The 17,997-nt window shown below is 37.2% G+C and overlaps 1 pseudogene; it reads left to right on the top strand.

Annotated features, from left to right (window-relative positions):
- The first annotated feature begins 5,248 nt into the window (after positions 1 to 5,248).
- On the top strand, positions 5,249 to 5,344 carry LOC122901578 (annotated as a pseudogene).
- Positions 5,345 to 17,997: the final 12,653 nt, after the last annotated feature.

Genomic DNA, 17,997 nt, shown 5'->3' with positions numbered 1-17,997 from the left:
ATACATTATTTCCTGATGCAGTGCCTGGTAGGTAGTAGGCACTCAACACATGTTGGTTGTATCTTAATGTCCAAAATATCAAGGGAACACAGAAGACAGAAAAACTAACTCAAAATGCATAGCAAGAAAGACTTTGTAGGGTTCAGACTGAAAGGACTAACGGAAAATTTGCAAGATAAAGCGGGGAAAGAAATAGATCCCAGCAGTAGAAGCATTATAGACAAAGGCCAGAGGTATGAAAGATCTCATCAAATTACAGTCAGTGCACTGTCTCCTAATCTTGAGAACTCCTAATCTTTTTCTTCTACCCAATTATTGCCTAATAGTTATCCCCTACTTCAAAAATGTGGGGATTCTTTCTTCTTTCTTAATTAAACTAACTTATATCAGCACTTATTCTGTTTTATTTGGTTTTATTTAGGAATAATGACTTTGGTTATTAAAATCATCTTGAATATAATTTTAAATTCTAGAGTAAGGCAGCCACCATCAGGTTTCAGTCATGTATGCAAAATTTTAATGTATATCCTACGTATGTTTCGAGGAAGGATTTGTCATATGAATAATGGTTCTGTTAATATTTTCAATTTAACACCATAGTTCTATGTTATTAGGAACATCTACAAAACAATGTATATCTGTGCAAAAATGGAGAAATATGGCCAAAATCTAGTTGTCTTCAATTATCTAGATGCCTGAGAAGATATGGACTTAATCCTTTAACAAAATGATAGCAATAAATAAAATAAATAAAAATCTAATATTTTTACATTAAAAACATTTATCCAGTTTTGAATACTTAATGTTATGTTGGTGTAATATATGAATACATATTTTCTCTACTCATTACTGCCATTACTATGTAAGACTAAAACTTATTTGGGTCAAGGTAATCAGTATGCACTGCTTTTTCTCTCTATTAAAGGTCATTAATTCTCAAACAACTTTTTATTGCCTTTTAAAAATAGGTATTCCATTGGCTTTTTCCCAGTAATCTGGGGTCCTGCCAATCCTCCACAGATCTTCACATGTTATCATTCTTGGCTCTGTGATTACATCAATTATTTTCTTGGCAAATCCAAGGTAGAGTTGGTCAAGCTCAACTAACATAAAAATATGTAACACCCCAAAGTAAATTGTAGGCTAGTTCAAGTTCTTTTTTAATTTTAATTTTTATCCTAGCCTTTTTAGGTTAGGTACTTCTCTATAGTTACTTTCTTTTGTGATCACGCTATTCCGTACTCACATGGGACTGCCAAGAGGCTTAGGGAACAATTTGAAATCATCCAAAGCCCTTAACACTATTAAATCCTACTTGATCCATGAAGAATAATTAGCAAGGTCTGGGGAACTTGTATGGGAATTTACCTATTTACAGTTAGGTCTGTCTGTTCATGAACAGCCAGACGAGTGTTAGCCTGGTTCAGATAAGCATTTACAACAGTTCTAAGATAGATATATAGTTTCTTATTCAAGATAATGGACAGATCCTGGGTTGCCTCCTTTTCATGCTAATTTCTCACTGAAATGACAATTCATACATACAAATAAATAAATCCTTAACAGCACTTGAAACAAGCCCCCCCCCAAAAAAGTGGGGGGGCTGGGGAGGAGAAAGGAGATGACATTAGCAGTTCAGAAAGTCTGACAGTCTCAGAAGATAGGAAGTAATTTGGATTTTAGTGTTGGGTAAACTCTAACAGAGTAAATCACAACCCAAAATACACACATAGAAAAGAGGTGTAGAGGAGATGGGGTTCATTTTCTTTAAAATGTCTCTGGAGAAGCTCCAAACAGATACAGATAGAAGAAATTGCTAAGGGGTAGTAATAAAGGCTTGTAACAGGAAGACCATTTTCAAACAGCTGTGCTAGGAAGCCGCTCTACTTCCCCTATATATGGAATTGTTGGCTTTTTTGGAAGCTGTGATACCCCATGCCTGTTAATGTGGTAAAAGAAAAAGCCATTTGTCAGTAGGGCTCACCCTTTGACACACAGCCTGAAGGCATTCCCCTCATTCAGAACACTAGCCTTTTGGGTAAAAGGGTCCATTTGACCTCAAAGGACATGAGGTATATATAAAAATATATTATATTTATATAATAAATAAATAAATTTATTTATATAAAAATATATTATATTTATATTTATGTTATAAATATATTTATATAAATAATAATATTTATATTTATACAAATAACAATATTTATATTTATATAAATAAATATTTCTATTATACTTATATATTTATAACATAAATATAAATATAATACATTTATAATATAGTCCTTATCATTACAAAATTAATAATGAACCAAGGATTACCAGATATTTAAGGGAAATCAAGTGAAACAAAAAGAAAGACAATGGTAAATAAACAAAAATTGGTCACAGAAGAGACAGTGGTAATAGAAGGAATAAAAGAGAACATTAAAATATTCTAATGAGTATCCTCAAAAATTTCAAGAGTATATTGTATCCATAATATAAAAAGAGACTGCTATGAGTTCTTGAAAATTAAAAAATATTTGTAATTACATAAAAATAAATTAAACTGTGGGCTGAACCATAGCAGACCAAAGTGAAGACTGAAATTTAATTTAGAAGGTGGAATTAATAAAGCATTCCATAATAAAAAGGGAAAAAATGCACAAAAATTTATTTTGTGAAATAGAAAGACTTGGGGCACCTGGGTGGCTCAGTGGGTTAAAGCCTCTGCCTTCGGCTCAGGTCATGATCCCAGGATCCCGGGATCAAGTCCCTCGTCGGGCTCTCTGTTCAGCCTCTCTCATTCTGACTGCCTCTCTGACTACTTGTGATCTCTGTCAGTCAAATAAATAAATAAAATCTTTAAAAAAAGAAAAAGAAACAGAAAGCCTCACTATTCAAAATGCGGTTCACACACCAGCAGGACAGGCATCATCTATCTCATTAGAAATGCAAAGTCACAGGCCTCACTGAAGACTTACTGACTCAGATTCTTCATTTTGAAAAGATCTGTGGGTAATTCACAAGCAGGAACTTGAAAAAGCACTAATGTAAAGCACAGATCCAGAAAGTCTTATGTGTATCTAAAAAGTAGTTTAGAGGAAGACAACATAAACAATGAAGGAGTTGAAATAATCAAAGAAATAACAAAAGAAAGTAGATGAAGAAAATTTCCTAGAGTTGGGAAAACTATCAACCCAACAGTTGGCAAACCCACCAAATGTCAAGGGGACAAAAATGCATTAGATACATACTTGTAAAAGATACATACTTGTAAAAACTTGAAGAAAAAAAATTCTAAAAGATTTCAAAGGGAGACAAAGAGAAAGTACTCAAAAAGAGACCACCATCAGTTCGACATCAATGCCTTACCAACAACACCAGATCTTAAAAACACCTATAATGCAACTTTAAACCTAGAATACTATATCAAGTGCAATTATAAATAAAATTTAACTGAAGAATATAGGTATTTTAGACATAAAGAACTCAAATCGTCTTAATCAACTGAGCCACCCAGACACCTTCATCCACCTTTTTTAAGAAAATAAAGAATGTATTCCAAGAATATGAAAAAGTAATCTAAAAAAAAGGAAGAAAAGGAATCTAAGAAATAGTTTAATCTAATCCAAAGATACAATGAAAGAAATCAGAATGAACGGTATGTGCAAATAGTAATGAGTAGAAATTAGAAGGCAACCAGAGGACTTTATGAAACAACAACAACAACAACAAAACAAACAAACAGACAAACAAAAACTAGAGGTGGATTAATGAAGGTAGTGTGCATATGAAAATAAATGTAAAAGAAAGCCATGGTAAAACATGAAGCAAACTAAAACATTACATTATTTTAAGCAATTGTTGATATCTATAACGTATTAATATATAATTACATTATATTTATTTATTTTATATTAATAATATATAATATTTATATTATTTCAGTGTTAATCTTTCAGACTTTGCTGTTTGGGACTATGTGGGATTACACATAGTGTAATCTCCAGGTGCCTAATCATACTATGTGGTTATAGAAAGAGTAACATTCATAATGTTTATATACTGATTATTTCAGATGTTCCTATTTTTAAATCAAACTATAGACAATGTTTGAAAGAAACTAGATTCAGAAGGAAGTGTAATGGTACAGTGTATAAATATAAATTATTAAAATGATAATAATTGCATGTAAGTCATTTTAAACTAAAAAATGAATTTAAAAATATAATAATTTACCTGATAGAAGTCAGCAGGGAGGAAGAAAAGAAAGTATAGGCACACTGATTTCCTCATCTCACCTTGTATGAGGAAAACAGAGCCAGTCTGAAGCTTGAAAAACATAGGTTAAGTATAATATTAAATAATAAAGATAACCAAGAGAAAGACAAAAACAATGAACAGCAACAAAAACCCTACACTCAGAGGAGTATAGGGGAGAAGGGAGGAAGTAAGAGTTTGAGTTATAAAATTTTGCATCCTTCATCTGGAAATCCATAAACACTACCTGAAGTCTTAAATCATCAATACAATGTGTTCTTTAGAAATATGATGGTAAATACTAGAAGAGCTAAAAAGTGAAGTAACTAAAGTCATTAACTTTGGAAATCTTTGGAGATCAGTAAAGGGCAGTGAGAATGAATTTTGCTTTTCTCTACTTCGCATCTATACAAGTTTAGGTATTTTAACCATTACAAATATATGTAATGTAACATTACACATATGTGTGTATGTATGTATATAAATTTAAAAGTAAAAAATAAAAAATTGAAAAAACTTGAATGGAAATATATATATATATATATATATATATATATATATATATGATAGGTACTTAGTTATTTCTAAGCAGAGTAAGCACAGGAAATTTACTAGCAGTTATCTGTTGATTCAACAAATTCCTTGAGCACCTACTCTGTGTGTGTGTCCCTGTGCTCAACATTGAGTCTTGAGTCTGTAACAGTGAGCCAGAGAGATGCCACCCCTATCACAAAGGAGATTACTGCCTATTTGTAAAGGCAGGCATTAAACAAATAAATACACAAACACATCGCTCAGTACACTTGTGTTACATCCCGTGAAGGTTAAGTATACAGTGAGAAAATAAAATGGGGGAAATGTAAGCCTGGGAAACCAAGTTGTTTTGGGAAAAGTTGTATAATAAAGTTTAACAAAATTTGAATTCTTTGTACTAACATAACGGTTATTAGACACACAGGAAATAACCAGTAAGAGACAATTATTTAACTAAAAGCAACTAGTGCTCTCTTCGGCAGCACATAGACTAAAATTGGAACGACACAGAGAAGGTTAGTGTAAGGATGACGTGCAAATTCATGAACCGATCCGTATCTTTAAAACAAACAAACAAAAATTAAAAATTAAAAGCAACTAAACTAGTTACAACTTAAAGCTCTGTCCCTTATTCTGTATAACTCAAAAAGCATTTGCAGATTTCCATGGTTTTAAGCTTCCGGAGCTTGAGAAATTTTTCCCCAAAATTAATCAAATCACTTAATTTTTAAAAAAATAAGATATTGAAAGCTGACAATTTGGCAGTTGGCTGTAAGGCCAGGTAAAGATCAACCCACTTTAACATGGTAAAAAAAAAAAAAAGCTTAGTATTTCCAGAGCTGTCAAGAACTTTGAGTTGTGAAGGAAGTAATTTGATCTCCTGCACTTAAAAACTATTTACTTACCCATTTCCATCAGCATTCACTCATATAAACTAAGTGTGAGGACCAGAAAGCATATTTTTATTCAGCCTGTATCCAACTGGGATACAGAATATAGAATGGGAGAGAGTAGTAGGTCTTCTGATATGATCAGAGCAAGAGTCAGTCAAGGAGGCCTGTCCTGAAGAGAAGAGTTGGGGACTCTATTTTGGTGAAATAATTTTATAATTTAATAGAATGTCATGATGGGCCCTTAAAGTAGTCTGGGCTTTCTTATGTGCCATGTTGAAACTGACATGGTAAAGCCAACAATTGCCAAGACCCCCAAATGGGCCACCTCAATGACAATGAACCTGTACCCTTCCTTACATCTACCTGACTCTGAGATTCCTGGGGACCACAGTATCTGCGTCCACACATACCACTTCTGATGCTTCTGGTCTGGCAATCTGTTAACCATTTGATCAGCCTAGAAGGGCGGATTACAGACACTTTGTTACTGGTTGTTCCTTTGGAAAGGATCAATGAATGTCTACTCCAAGCCCACAACTCCATATGCACAAATGCACTGGATAGGATACATAGAAAGTGTTCATTTTCGTGTAAACCAAGCAAAGCCTAACAAGCAAAAAGATTTCTTTTCACAAATAAGAAAAAGTTAAGTTACACTTCAACTTGTTTACTGCTGTTCTTAAAATGACAAATACAATAATAGATAAATCAAAGCCCTTTAACATAGAAAAGTCAACGGACCCTAGGTTGCCAATTGCCTCTATGTGCATCTCAATCCTGGAAATTTTGCCAAGCCCCTAGGAAAACTGAAATTAGGATAATAATTTCAAAGAAGTTTAAATTTCAGATTGGCTTCCTTGGCAAACCCAAAAAGAGAGCAGTATTCATTTCTCGATCTTCCTTTGTTTTTGTTTTTGTTTTTTCTTTTGGAGGCTAAGGAGTGGGTATTTTGCTTTTGTTAAACCACTTCCAGTATCCTAATCACACTAATAATCCCTGCTTTAGAGAAAATCAGTATTTTGTAATAGCTTGTTCCAGAATCATCTTAGAAACATGTATACAGCATTTACTGCAGGCCACGATGCTAAGGGCTTCATATAGATTAACTCATGTAATACTTATACAGCCCTAGATGGTTGGTATTCAGAGAGGTTGTGTAACTTATCCAAAGTCACACAGCTAAATAGGTGGCAGAGCTGGCATTTGAACCAAGCAGTCTGCCCTCAAGGGTCCTGGTATATAAAGCACAATTTGGAAATAAATATCATATTTTCATTTTGACTTCCATTATTGTTTCATCAACGTTCATCCTGAGGCTTGGCAAGCCTCAGTTGTCAGCTATTCCTCTGCCTCCAGAACATTCTCTCCCTTCCCCAACTTGTTCTCTACCTGCATTTCCGGCCTGCCTGTCAGATAGTTAATGATCTGCACACAAACACTTACATGAACTAGTGGAGCCAAGCCTTTAAAAGAATCCTAGGGGAATCCTTTAAAGACTCTTCCACAATATGAATAATCACCCCCTAATTTATTCATCTGTAAGTTTTTGTTTTCATATAATAGATTTTCTTCAGGCAGGGCCAAACTGATTCGTGCTTTTTCTCCTCTTCTCAGATGCATCAGCTGTGCTTTGCCATTTTGCGTTTCAAGAAACCCGATTATTTTAACGTCCGCAACAACCATTCTCCTTTTAGAGTTTATAAAAGTGAAAGATATGTAGCACAAAAACTCTTTGTCAGGGAATATTTCTCGTAAAATGGAAATTTTAGCTCCTCTTACTTACTTGGAATGCTTATTTGTTCAGACACAGGACAGTGAAAATAAAATTTAAACGTCCAGAATATTATTTCTATCCATTTTAATTTTGTCAGGCCAGACCCAGTTTCCATAGCAGATGAAATTAAATTTTTATATCAACTCACTTCTCACTTTAATGTCAAGAAATTGTTGCTGTTCTATATGGTTAGACTTTCGAGTAACTATCAGCTAGCCCTGATTGTAGCACTCACCTCTTTGACTGATCTACTAGCTCTGTGAGTCCCACCCTCTGGCAGATTGAGTTTTTGGAGATCAGCAACAAGAACCAGACAAAGCCTATCTTCACGTACTTTGAAAGAAACTAGGGAGACTCAGTATGAGCGGACATCCCAAAGTTGCAACCAGCTCGATCAATTGTGTGAATGCAGAACTTCGCACTAGGAGCCTATCATGGTTTTGGTCTCCCTTGCTGAGCCCCACATTTCAATGTGAAGTACTCCCTTTCAAGTTCAAGTTCCCCTTCAAATTTAGCTCTTCTGTTGTAATAGGAGAACTTCCACAATGAATGGCAAGTGATGGAGATCACCATTAATGGGGAGAGCCTATTTGCTTTTCCCTGAGGTCTCTGAAACACATTTTCTAAACTCTTCCATGTGGCTCAGACCATGTTATGGATTTGTTAACTTTGCAATACATTTGATTGAAACATCATAATTCTTTCCATGACAATAGTGTCTGATGTTACAGATGCCCAACGAGCAGGGTCAATAGTTGACAGATGGAAGTTGGAGCCAAGCAATTACATTTCCCAAACCATTATAAAGAATGTAACCGAAGAAAGGTGGAACCGGGCCTAAAACACACCAAACGATAAAAAGCACAAAAATAATTGCTTTAAATTTAATGAATCTTTCTTTGATATGACAACCGATCCAAGAATCTCTGCATTCCCTCTCTCTGGTAAAAGTCAAAACATTTTTGAGGCGGTGGCAGTTTATCTAAATTATTGTTTTTCCTCCATCAGTCTTTAGGCTTAATCTCATTTGCTTTTATGGATATGGTAACCCTTTTGAATAGCTTTTAACCTTTTAAAAGTTGCCTTGACCCGAAGAGCCTAAAAAAATTTTAATACAATATTGAATAATAAAAATTGAACAATTGAGTGCTTTTCTTACCAGCAGTCTGCCTGCAGTGCTCCAGGTCCCAGAGCAGAGTTTCTGTCTGAAGAAAAAAAAAATTTAAATACCTGTATATAGCTTGCTTCAAGCAGAAACCTTCAGCTCTGACCTCTGTTTCATTGGCTCCTTTGTTCCTTCTGCCACCACAATATATTGGCTTTCTTTTTTCCAGAGAAAGAGTGTACCTCCTCCCGCAGCACATCAGCTTCAAAGGGCTCTTACCTCAAGTGTCCAATGCATCATTACGGTAAATTTAAGAAATCCTCAGCTTAAGATCATCTCTTTCAATTGCATATAATGTAGATAACTTCATGACTAAATGTTATAAACCAAGCCTTTTGTTGGCTTTGTTTTGTTTTGTTTTGCTTCTTACCATAGTCTCTAGGACATTTTCTATGTTGTGTTTAGTAAGATGCAGGACAAGACGAAGATCCATAAATAAAACTCCATTTTTTTTTTCCATCTTCACATTGTAGAACTTAATTACCAAGTTAAAGACAAGATGGCATCCCTGCCCTCCTGGGGAAAGGGATGGGGGCACCCTCCAGCTGAATGCTAGCCCCAGTTTGTAGCAGGGAGGAGGGGTGTGTGAGTTTGGCGGGGGGAACAGATCATGGTGAAAGCCCGGAAAGATGGGCCTTCCCTGGGAAGAGCTAGCCCCTATGGGGCAGATCCGGCTAGGAGCCGCACTCCGGCTCCCAGAGCCCCAGAAGCCCTGTTGTGGGGGATGTCAGTCAGCTGCCATCCTACCTCCCGCTCTCTCTATCTGAGAGGGGGATCTGCATTTTCTAAGCCAGTTGTCAGCACGCACCACAAACAGCAACGCACCGCAAGCCTGCGGTGTAGACTGTCACCCTGTGATAAGTGTACCAGTTCAGTGGTGCAAAGGTTTGCAGATACCCTCCCCTGGGCTCTCATTCTCCTCCTCCTCCTCCCTTCGCCCACATGCACTGAGCATCAGGCTCTCGAGTGCCCTTCTCCACGTAGTTACAATAACCCATCCTGGCCAGTGATGCTTAAAATTGAACCATGGTTCAGGGGAGCAGTAGGCTCTCCCTGCAAGCACCCTAATGTGTTAAAGAGCCGTGCCAGGTAGCTCTCTCCCTTCTCAGAATCAACTACTTAGGAGAACCATCTGTCAGTGGAAGTTTGTTTTTATGCAAGTTCTCTAACCTAGCGTTTGAAGGATAAACAAACTTGTACGCGTCTAGTTTTCCTCTAGGAGAAGTAGCTCCCTACTTGCCCACTCGAGCTGCCTGCTCCCACTGTCGGCCTGGAAACGGGAGAGGAGGCCGGGTTCTGGAGCTTGTCTGGGGACTGAACGTGGACCTCCAACACGACCGCGTTTGTACAGCTGAGGCTTGACATGCGAGGCTCTTCAGATGGTTGGAATTATTTCATTTGGCACCACGATCGCCTCAAATGATACATATTTTCAGGCAAAGAAACACTGCAAAAGTAAACTTGAACCAATAGGGACATTTACTCTCCAGGTTTAAAATTAATTTCCTGTATTTCTCTGGCTTCGAAAAAAAAAAATTCTATTGGAACGGCAACTTTATGAGAAGAAAAATCAGAAACTATTTCTTTTACACGGAGCCCAGTATCAGATGAAATGGAAATGTAAGGATTTCCTTAGCGTTAACCCACTGGAATTCTCCAGCTGAGAACTGAGGTCTGCGGGCTGTTTTAGGTTAAGACCCTGCTCCACTCCATGTTAGGTAATCAGATGTCATTTAGGCAAAATAAATGAGAAGTACTCAAGGAATCAGAAGAGGTGAAAGAGCAGAATCTGGTTTGGATAAAAGTTTAATTCTTCAGTTCCAAGAAGCATAGCCCTTCGAAGATGCGGAGCGAAGTCAGACAGGAGTGGCCGAGTAATGAAGACGGATACTGCTTGTTATCAGCAAGCCGTTTACCAGGGCTTGACGTAACCTTAAACATTGCAGATAGCTCAATGGCACTTGCCACTAAACCCCTAATTAATGAATAGCAGGCCCTAAATTAACAATGTGCATTTACAGATGAATTCTGGGCACTCATTAAATGATGTTCAAATACCAAGCAGCAACTGTTGGCTTCTCCCTGCTGGATTGCTCCATCCACTGGGCTTTGGGAAGGAGTTTCCATCCTTTCTCGTCTTCTAGGCCCGGGGACCAGCTGTGGGGCAGGAAGGGACCCGGGTCTCCGGAGGTGTACGGGGCAAGGGGATGTGAGCTCGGCTCTGAGCGGGAACACCTGTGCTGCCATTTTTGGGGGGTCAGAAACGATGTCATATGGACCCTGTGCTGCCAATAAAAGTTAAAAAAAGGGGGGGGGGGAATGAAGTTTGAATAGGAACCAACTCTGCCAGGGAAAGAAGTCTCTGAGACTTCTCAGAGAGCAGCCCCACAGTACACACGTTTGTGGGCGGGCTGGAATGTACTCTGGGGGCGGAGGGTTTAGACAATGTGTAGATTTGTTTGGCCAAAGCTTCATTAATAAACAATTAAGGGCTTGTGGTGAGGGAGCGGGGTTCTGGGCGCTGCAGCCGCGGTCCAGACTGCCCTTCCACTGAAGCGGGAGGCCCAGCCCGAAAGCCCCGATGCTGCGACCAGAGCCAACCAAAAACGTTCTCTGCGGCAAACGGTAGCCAAGCTAATTATCTAGCACCTTCTGTGGGGGGTTTTCCTGTGAATTTCGAGGAATAAAACAGGGAGCTGCGGGCTTGGAATGTAACAAGGATGTAGCCCCCAGGTGGGAAGGTGTACATATGACTATTAAATCATATTATTACCTTCAAGTCACGCAGAAGCAAAATAAAGACGGAAGCCAAGTATGAGTAAGGAATTGGAAAGTAAATTAAGTGGGGAAGAAACATCTTTTAAAGTTTTGTGGGAGGCGGCAAGAAAAAAGATTCTTGCAAAGCTATGGTGAGGAGCAGAACGGATTTAAGGGGAGAGGATGTTCAGCAAACGTCTCCCTTTGAGTCATGTCTGCTCTGGCTAAAATCCTGAGGCGGGGCCCTTCTGTTGTGAAGGGAAAGCATCTGAGGTTGAGGTTTATGAGCGGTCACTTTCCGGAAGCATCCATGCTAAAGAAAGCACAGCTGCCTGCCCGCTAAGGGCAGCCCGTGGAACACGGATCCGCAGTGCCAAGATCCATGTATGGTCAAAAACAAAGGCTTTCTCTTGTTTCTATGGATCATTCTGCTTCGGGCTTTTCAAATTGGGGTTTGTGTGCGTTTAGGGACAGGGTATTCCTATGGCCTATGGCATAGGAATAGAGGCAGTATGGAAAAGCAAACCGGTTGCCCAAGGAGGAAACAAAAACAAAAACAAAAAAAAACAAAAACACAACCCAGACTCTTTTAATTTGAAAATGCCAAAGGGACTTGTGTTGGGGTGGGGGCTCCGGAATGGGGGTGCTGTACTCTCCACGTCTGCCACTTAAATATTCCTAAGTAATTACTGGGTAGGAATTGAACTGAGGGGGTGAGGGGAACAGGTGTTTCCCTTTTCCCAAAGGCATTTCTCATTTATTATATATCTAGTCAAAAGTTTCTTTTTGAGCAGACTTTGTCACATCCAGCCAAACAGCGGCTGTGTGAAAAAAAGCACCTTAAGCAATCATTTTAAGAGCTGCCCTCATTCCACATTGTGCGACTGAATACAAATCCTTTATTCTTCCCAGTTTGATGATGAAATGGAGATTTAACCTCTGCTTGCCATCATTATCAGTTCACTGAGTTTCTGAGTAGAAACCACAAAGCTCCTGAAAATGTAAGTTACTGGATGTTTGCCCTCGCCCCATTCCCTCCACGCCCAAAGCAATCCAAATACGGAGCTTACTGGGAGGGGAGAAGATCAATAGGAAACACTTTCTTATTACAACATTCCCCTGGATTTCTCAGAACTCCATCCATAGTGGATTTCTAGTCCCAGTGGTCATACAGTTAGGAAAAAAGTGAACTTCAGACAATAAAAGGGAATGAGCAAAGGACAGACACGAAGCACAGTATCTTTTTCTACCTCCATTATAAAGCTGTGTAACCCAGCTCATCATGGCATACGTGTGTAAGCCACATTTCCTCGGGTTTCAAAAGCCTGTTGGTTCAATCAGAAATGTATGTCACAATAAAGCAACAAAAGACCTGTCCTTTACATAACCCTCACTGGCAACATCTCGAGATGCCCTCATCCATTTTCTGATTCAAGAGGTCCCTGGGGTGTGTCTCACGTGTGTCCCAGGTCATTACCAGGGTCCTCTGCTTCCACTCTATGGCATTTCCTCAAACTTCCGTCATTCCTGACTCCTGAATGACACTCCAGATGTTAAAATTGACATTAGTCCTCGAGTCAAATATTTCCATTCCAACATAATCTCTTTTAGAGTGTGACCTTGGCCTGGAGAAGCTTTCCCAGACCTAAATAAAAGGAGTCCATTCTTCCTCTATCTAACATATTATCTAGGAAGTTAAAGGCTGACCATTTATTTTGGGGAAGGTTTTCTCCTTGGTGGGGGGGATATCATCAACTTCAACCTGACAGCTATTAATCCTCTCCTCTGTCCAAAGAAAGCTTCAGCAGCTAATTTCACAAACCCAGATAAACACGTCTAGGTATGCCCATAGGTACAGTGGAGACCCTCATTTGGAGACCCTCCAAATCTCTAATACACATGATTAGATGAAATAATTTTACCAAAAATGTTGTCACTACATACAGAATAATATATTGGCCCAGTTGTCAACCTTATCCTGTAACATAAGTGGTTTTGAAGACTGTCTCTTATATTAAGGAAATCCTATCTGCTATATCAAGAGAACCCCCACAGGCATTAACTAACTAAACATACATAAATATAACATAAAACATAAGCAAAACATAAAACAAACATTTATTTCTCAATCAAAAAACCCCAGAATGGGTACTTTTTTAGGAAAATGATCCAGGGTCCCTGACTTATTTCACATTATGCCTCCACTATCTTTAACATTGGTCCCCAAGGTCACCACACACTTTTGCATCAAACTGAGAGAAAGGGAAAGAGAGGAACACTGTTTCTTAATACCCTTGACTCAGCATCAACACACTGCATACAATCCATTGGTGAAAACCAATTATGTAATCTCTCCTAGAAGGGTGGGGTGGGGAGCTAAAAATATAGTCCATGGCTGGAAAATCATTTCCATTCGATAACTCTACACCTGGTAGAGGAGCACAAAGGTCGAGGAAAGCCAAGAACTTCTGCCAGAATACTTGGCTGATAATATATGTGTGTGTGTGTGTGTGTGTGTGTGTGTGTATTTGCATATATATATAACATATTGTTCACATGTATATAAATAAAAGAACTATGATAATATATATTCAATTTCAATTTGCCCTGTTTTGAACTTTTTATGTTTCAGGGGTATTATCTTATTTAGTTCTTACCATAAGCCTAAAATGAGACAGGAGCACATTCCAAAAAGAGGAAGTATGGAATCTTAAGAAAACTATTGAAGGATAAACATGAGTTAGAGAAGAGGATATCAATGGGAAAGGTAGAGTGAGGACTTCCAAAACTCTGCTCCATCATAAAGCAAAATCAACACCAGCAAAAAATTGTCAGAATCAAATTTTTCAAAACTCTGGAAATTAACAGCCCACTTGCAATGAGGAAAGTTTACTTAAGAAAAACACCTGAATCTCCATAAGAAAAGCAAGCTTTGTGGTATGATAACTTGTCCTATCCCCATCCCACTCTCCTCAGTCCTAATGTAATCTTGAAAACCAACAGCCCCACAATTATAGTAAAAACCAGCAGCTTACCAGCCACTGGTGAGGTCCCAGTGAACGGTCCTTTTTTTATCAGTCTGTGAGTTTCCTGAAAACCCCCACTTGTAGGATTATCTCTATTTCACCTGACTCAGGGTTCACTTAGAATGAAAAGCTTTGTGCTTGTCAAAAACAATCAGTTGTATAACATTGCAGTTACCTGAGGCAGTGATAATAATTAGGACAAATTAGAAGCTAACCGAAAAAACTTAAAAATCTTGGGAATGAATGTTCATTGCAGTTTAAAAAATGATGATATATTTCTGGGAATCTAGAAATCCATGTGCATGTATGGAGCTGTTCACATGTCTAGGTAAGAGCTAAGAAGGCCCTAAACTCACATGTCCAGCTAATCTTGAGGCTCTCAAGATTAGCCTCAAGCAAGAGGCAAAAGCTAATGTATACTTGTAGACCTCCAACCTGAGTGTTGAAGATGAATCCCAATACACATGCAAAGCCCTTCAGCAAAGGCTAGGAGACTTACTGGTTCCAGGTATTTAAGAAAGTCTCTTCCCAATCATTAGATTTCTACTAAGCTAACCAAACAGAGGCTGTCAGTGGCTAAACATGACAAATGAAACAAATTCTAAAAATTGGTTCAAGAGGGTCACTAAGTAAACAAACAACAACAAATTCTGGATCTGATTTCCACAGTTGTCATGTTGTATTATTTTAAACATCTATTTTTCAGCAAAGTTGTGGAACATGCAAAAGAAAAAGTATCAAATGAAACTCTCCCTGAGGAAGCCCAGATACTAGACTTAGTAGACAACAATTTTATATCAGATATTTTAAATATATTCAAAGAACTAAAGGACACCACATCTAAAGAATTAAATAAAACTATGAGAATAGTGTTCTCACCATATAGAAAATATCAACAAAAAGATATTTCTATTGTGAAAGTACAAATAGCAATTCTGGCATTGAAAATTATAATAATTAAAATAAAAAATTCACTAAAAGGGCATCAATATCATAGATGAACTGGCAGAAGAAAGCATCAGTGAACTTGATAATGAGATTATCCCATCTGAAGAACAGAAAAAAAAAAAAATGAAGGAAAATAAGCAGTCTCAATTACTTAGTAGCACACCAAAAATGGTATCAACATATGCAAAATGGGAGTCCAATAGGAGAGAGAAAGGAGCAGAAAAAATTTTGAAGAAAAAGGCCTAAACTCCCCAGATACTATAAAAAACATTTACCCATACATCCAAGAAGCTCAATCCCACAAATAAGATAAAACACAAAGGGATCCATACCTAGGTGCCCTGCAATTAAATTTTTGAAACACAATGAGAAAATCTTGAAAGCAGTAAAAGTGAAGTGATGCATCATGTTTAAGGAATCACCACTAAGATTAACATCTACTTCTTTTTTTTTAATAAAATACCTTAGATACCAGAAAGAATGAGTTAACATATTCAAAGTGATGAAAAAAAGACTTATCAAGCAATAATTCTATATCCAAGAAAATTATCCTTCAGAAATAAAAGAAAAATCAAAGCATTCCCCGATGAACAAAGCAGAGAAATTGTCACTAGCTGATATGCCCTATAAGAAATACTAAAGAGAATCTTTTATGATGAAAAGAAAGGACACTAGATTGTAAAACAAATCCACATGAAGAAATGGAGAACACTGGTAAAGGTAACTACATAGGTAAATATAAAAAACAGTATAAATCTATTTTCTGTTTGTAACTCTTTTCTTCTATAAGATTTAAAATAAAACTGCATAAGGAAATAATTATAGCTGTTATAAGAAAATAATGTACAAAGATGTCATGTACATGACAATAATATGACAATGGAGAGGGCCAGGAATGTAACTAGGAACAAAGATTTTGTATACTATTGAAATTAAATAGGTATTCATACAAACTAAATTGTGATAAACTATGATATTAATTGTAATCATCATGGCAACCATTAAGAAAATAACTCTAAAAATAAAGCAAAAGAAACAAGGGGATTAAACTACCACACAAGAAAATATTTAACACAGAAGTCATTAATGGAAAAACTGGGAAAAAAAAGATACACGACATATGGAAAACAAATAGAAAAATGGTAGACATCAATCTTACCTTATTGGTAATTACATCTAATGCAAATAGATTAAATACGCCAATAAAAAAATAGATCAGCAGAATGGATTTTATAAAGCATGATCCAACTATATGCTGTCTAAAAGTGAAAGATTTTAGATTCAAAGGTGGAAATAAGTTAAAAGTAAAAATATAAAGATATTCCATAGAAATAACAACCAGAAGAGAGTTTATATGGCAATGCGAATATCAAACAAAATAAACTTTAAGATAAAAGTTGTTACTACAGACAAAGAAGCACACTTTAAAATAACAAAAATATCAATCCATCAAGATGACATAATTTTAAACATTATATACCTAACAACAGAAAACCAAAATCTATAAAGCAAAAGTATGTTTCATTCCTAATTATGGCTGAATAATACCCACTACATGGATATGACACACTTTGCTTATTATATAACATATAAATCTTGAAATCATTATGTTTAGTGGAAGAGGCCAGACACAAAAGGCCTTGTATTATATAATTCCATGAATATGAAGTGTCCACAATAGGCAAATCTATAGAGATAGAAAACAGACTTGTAATTGTAGGAGTTACAGAGGGGAAAAATGGGTAGTGATTGCTAAGGGGGTACAGGTTTGCAAAAATCTTAGAACTATATCAGTGCTTTCCTTTTTTATTTATTCTAGGTGAAAAAGAACCACATAGTGGGGGAAAAAAGAAGAAAACAGGCACACAAACTTCAGTGTCAGACATACTTGCAATTAAATCTCCACTTACCTCTAACATATGATGTGTACGTGGGAAATATAAAGGTAAAATGTATTATATTTTTAAGTTAATATAACCCACATACTTCAAAATCTTTATTTGGACTTGGATATTTGTATTAGTGTTCTTTATTGCTGCATAAGAAATTACCACAAACTTAAAACCATACAAATTTGTTATCTCACAGTTCCCATGGGTCAGGGGTCAAGCACTGGTGAGTTGGGTCTTCTGCTCAGAATGTCACCAGGCTAAAATTAAGGTGTCACCAGGCTAAAATTAAGGTGTCAGCAGGGACTGCAGATCTCATCTGGGGCTCAGAATCCTCTTCAAAGTTAATTGGAAGAATTCAGTTCCTTGAGGCCTTCAACTCCTAGAGGCTCCACCCTTCCCTACCATGTGGCCTGCTCTACCACATGGAAGTTTCTTTCTTCTCAGCTTATAGAAAAGCAACTCTATTGCTTTTTCTGATTCTGATTTCAATACTTTGTCTTAAATGTCTCATATAATTAGGTCAAGTCCATCCATGATAATCATTCTTTTGATGAACTTAGAGTCAACTGACTGGAGATCTTAATCACAACTGTAAAATCCATTCATCTTTACCATACCATGTAATCAATCAAGGGAGTGACTGTCTCATCATCTTCACCAGTCTGCATTCAAGGGTAGAGGAATATACCAGGTATGGGTTACTGAGGTTATCTTAGAATTCTACAAGTAGGCTGTTCCATGAATGTCAACTGTGTAGGGG

Source organism: Neovison vison, chromosome 2, assembly GCF_020171115.1.
Source record: "Neovison vison isolate M4711 chromosome 2, ASM_NN_V1, whole genome shotgun sequence".
Taxonomy (NCBI): domain Eukaryota; kingdom Metazoa; phylum Chordata; class Mammalia; order Carnivora; family Mustelidae; genus Neogale; species Neogale vison.
Note: the sequence above shows the minus strand (reverse complement) of the source record. Positions and strands in the feature narration are given on the sequence as shown.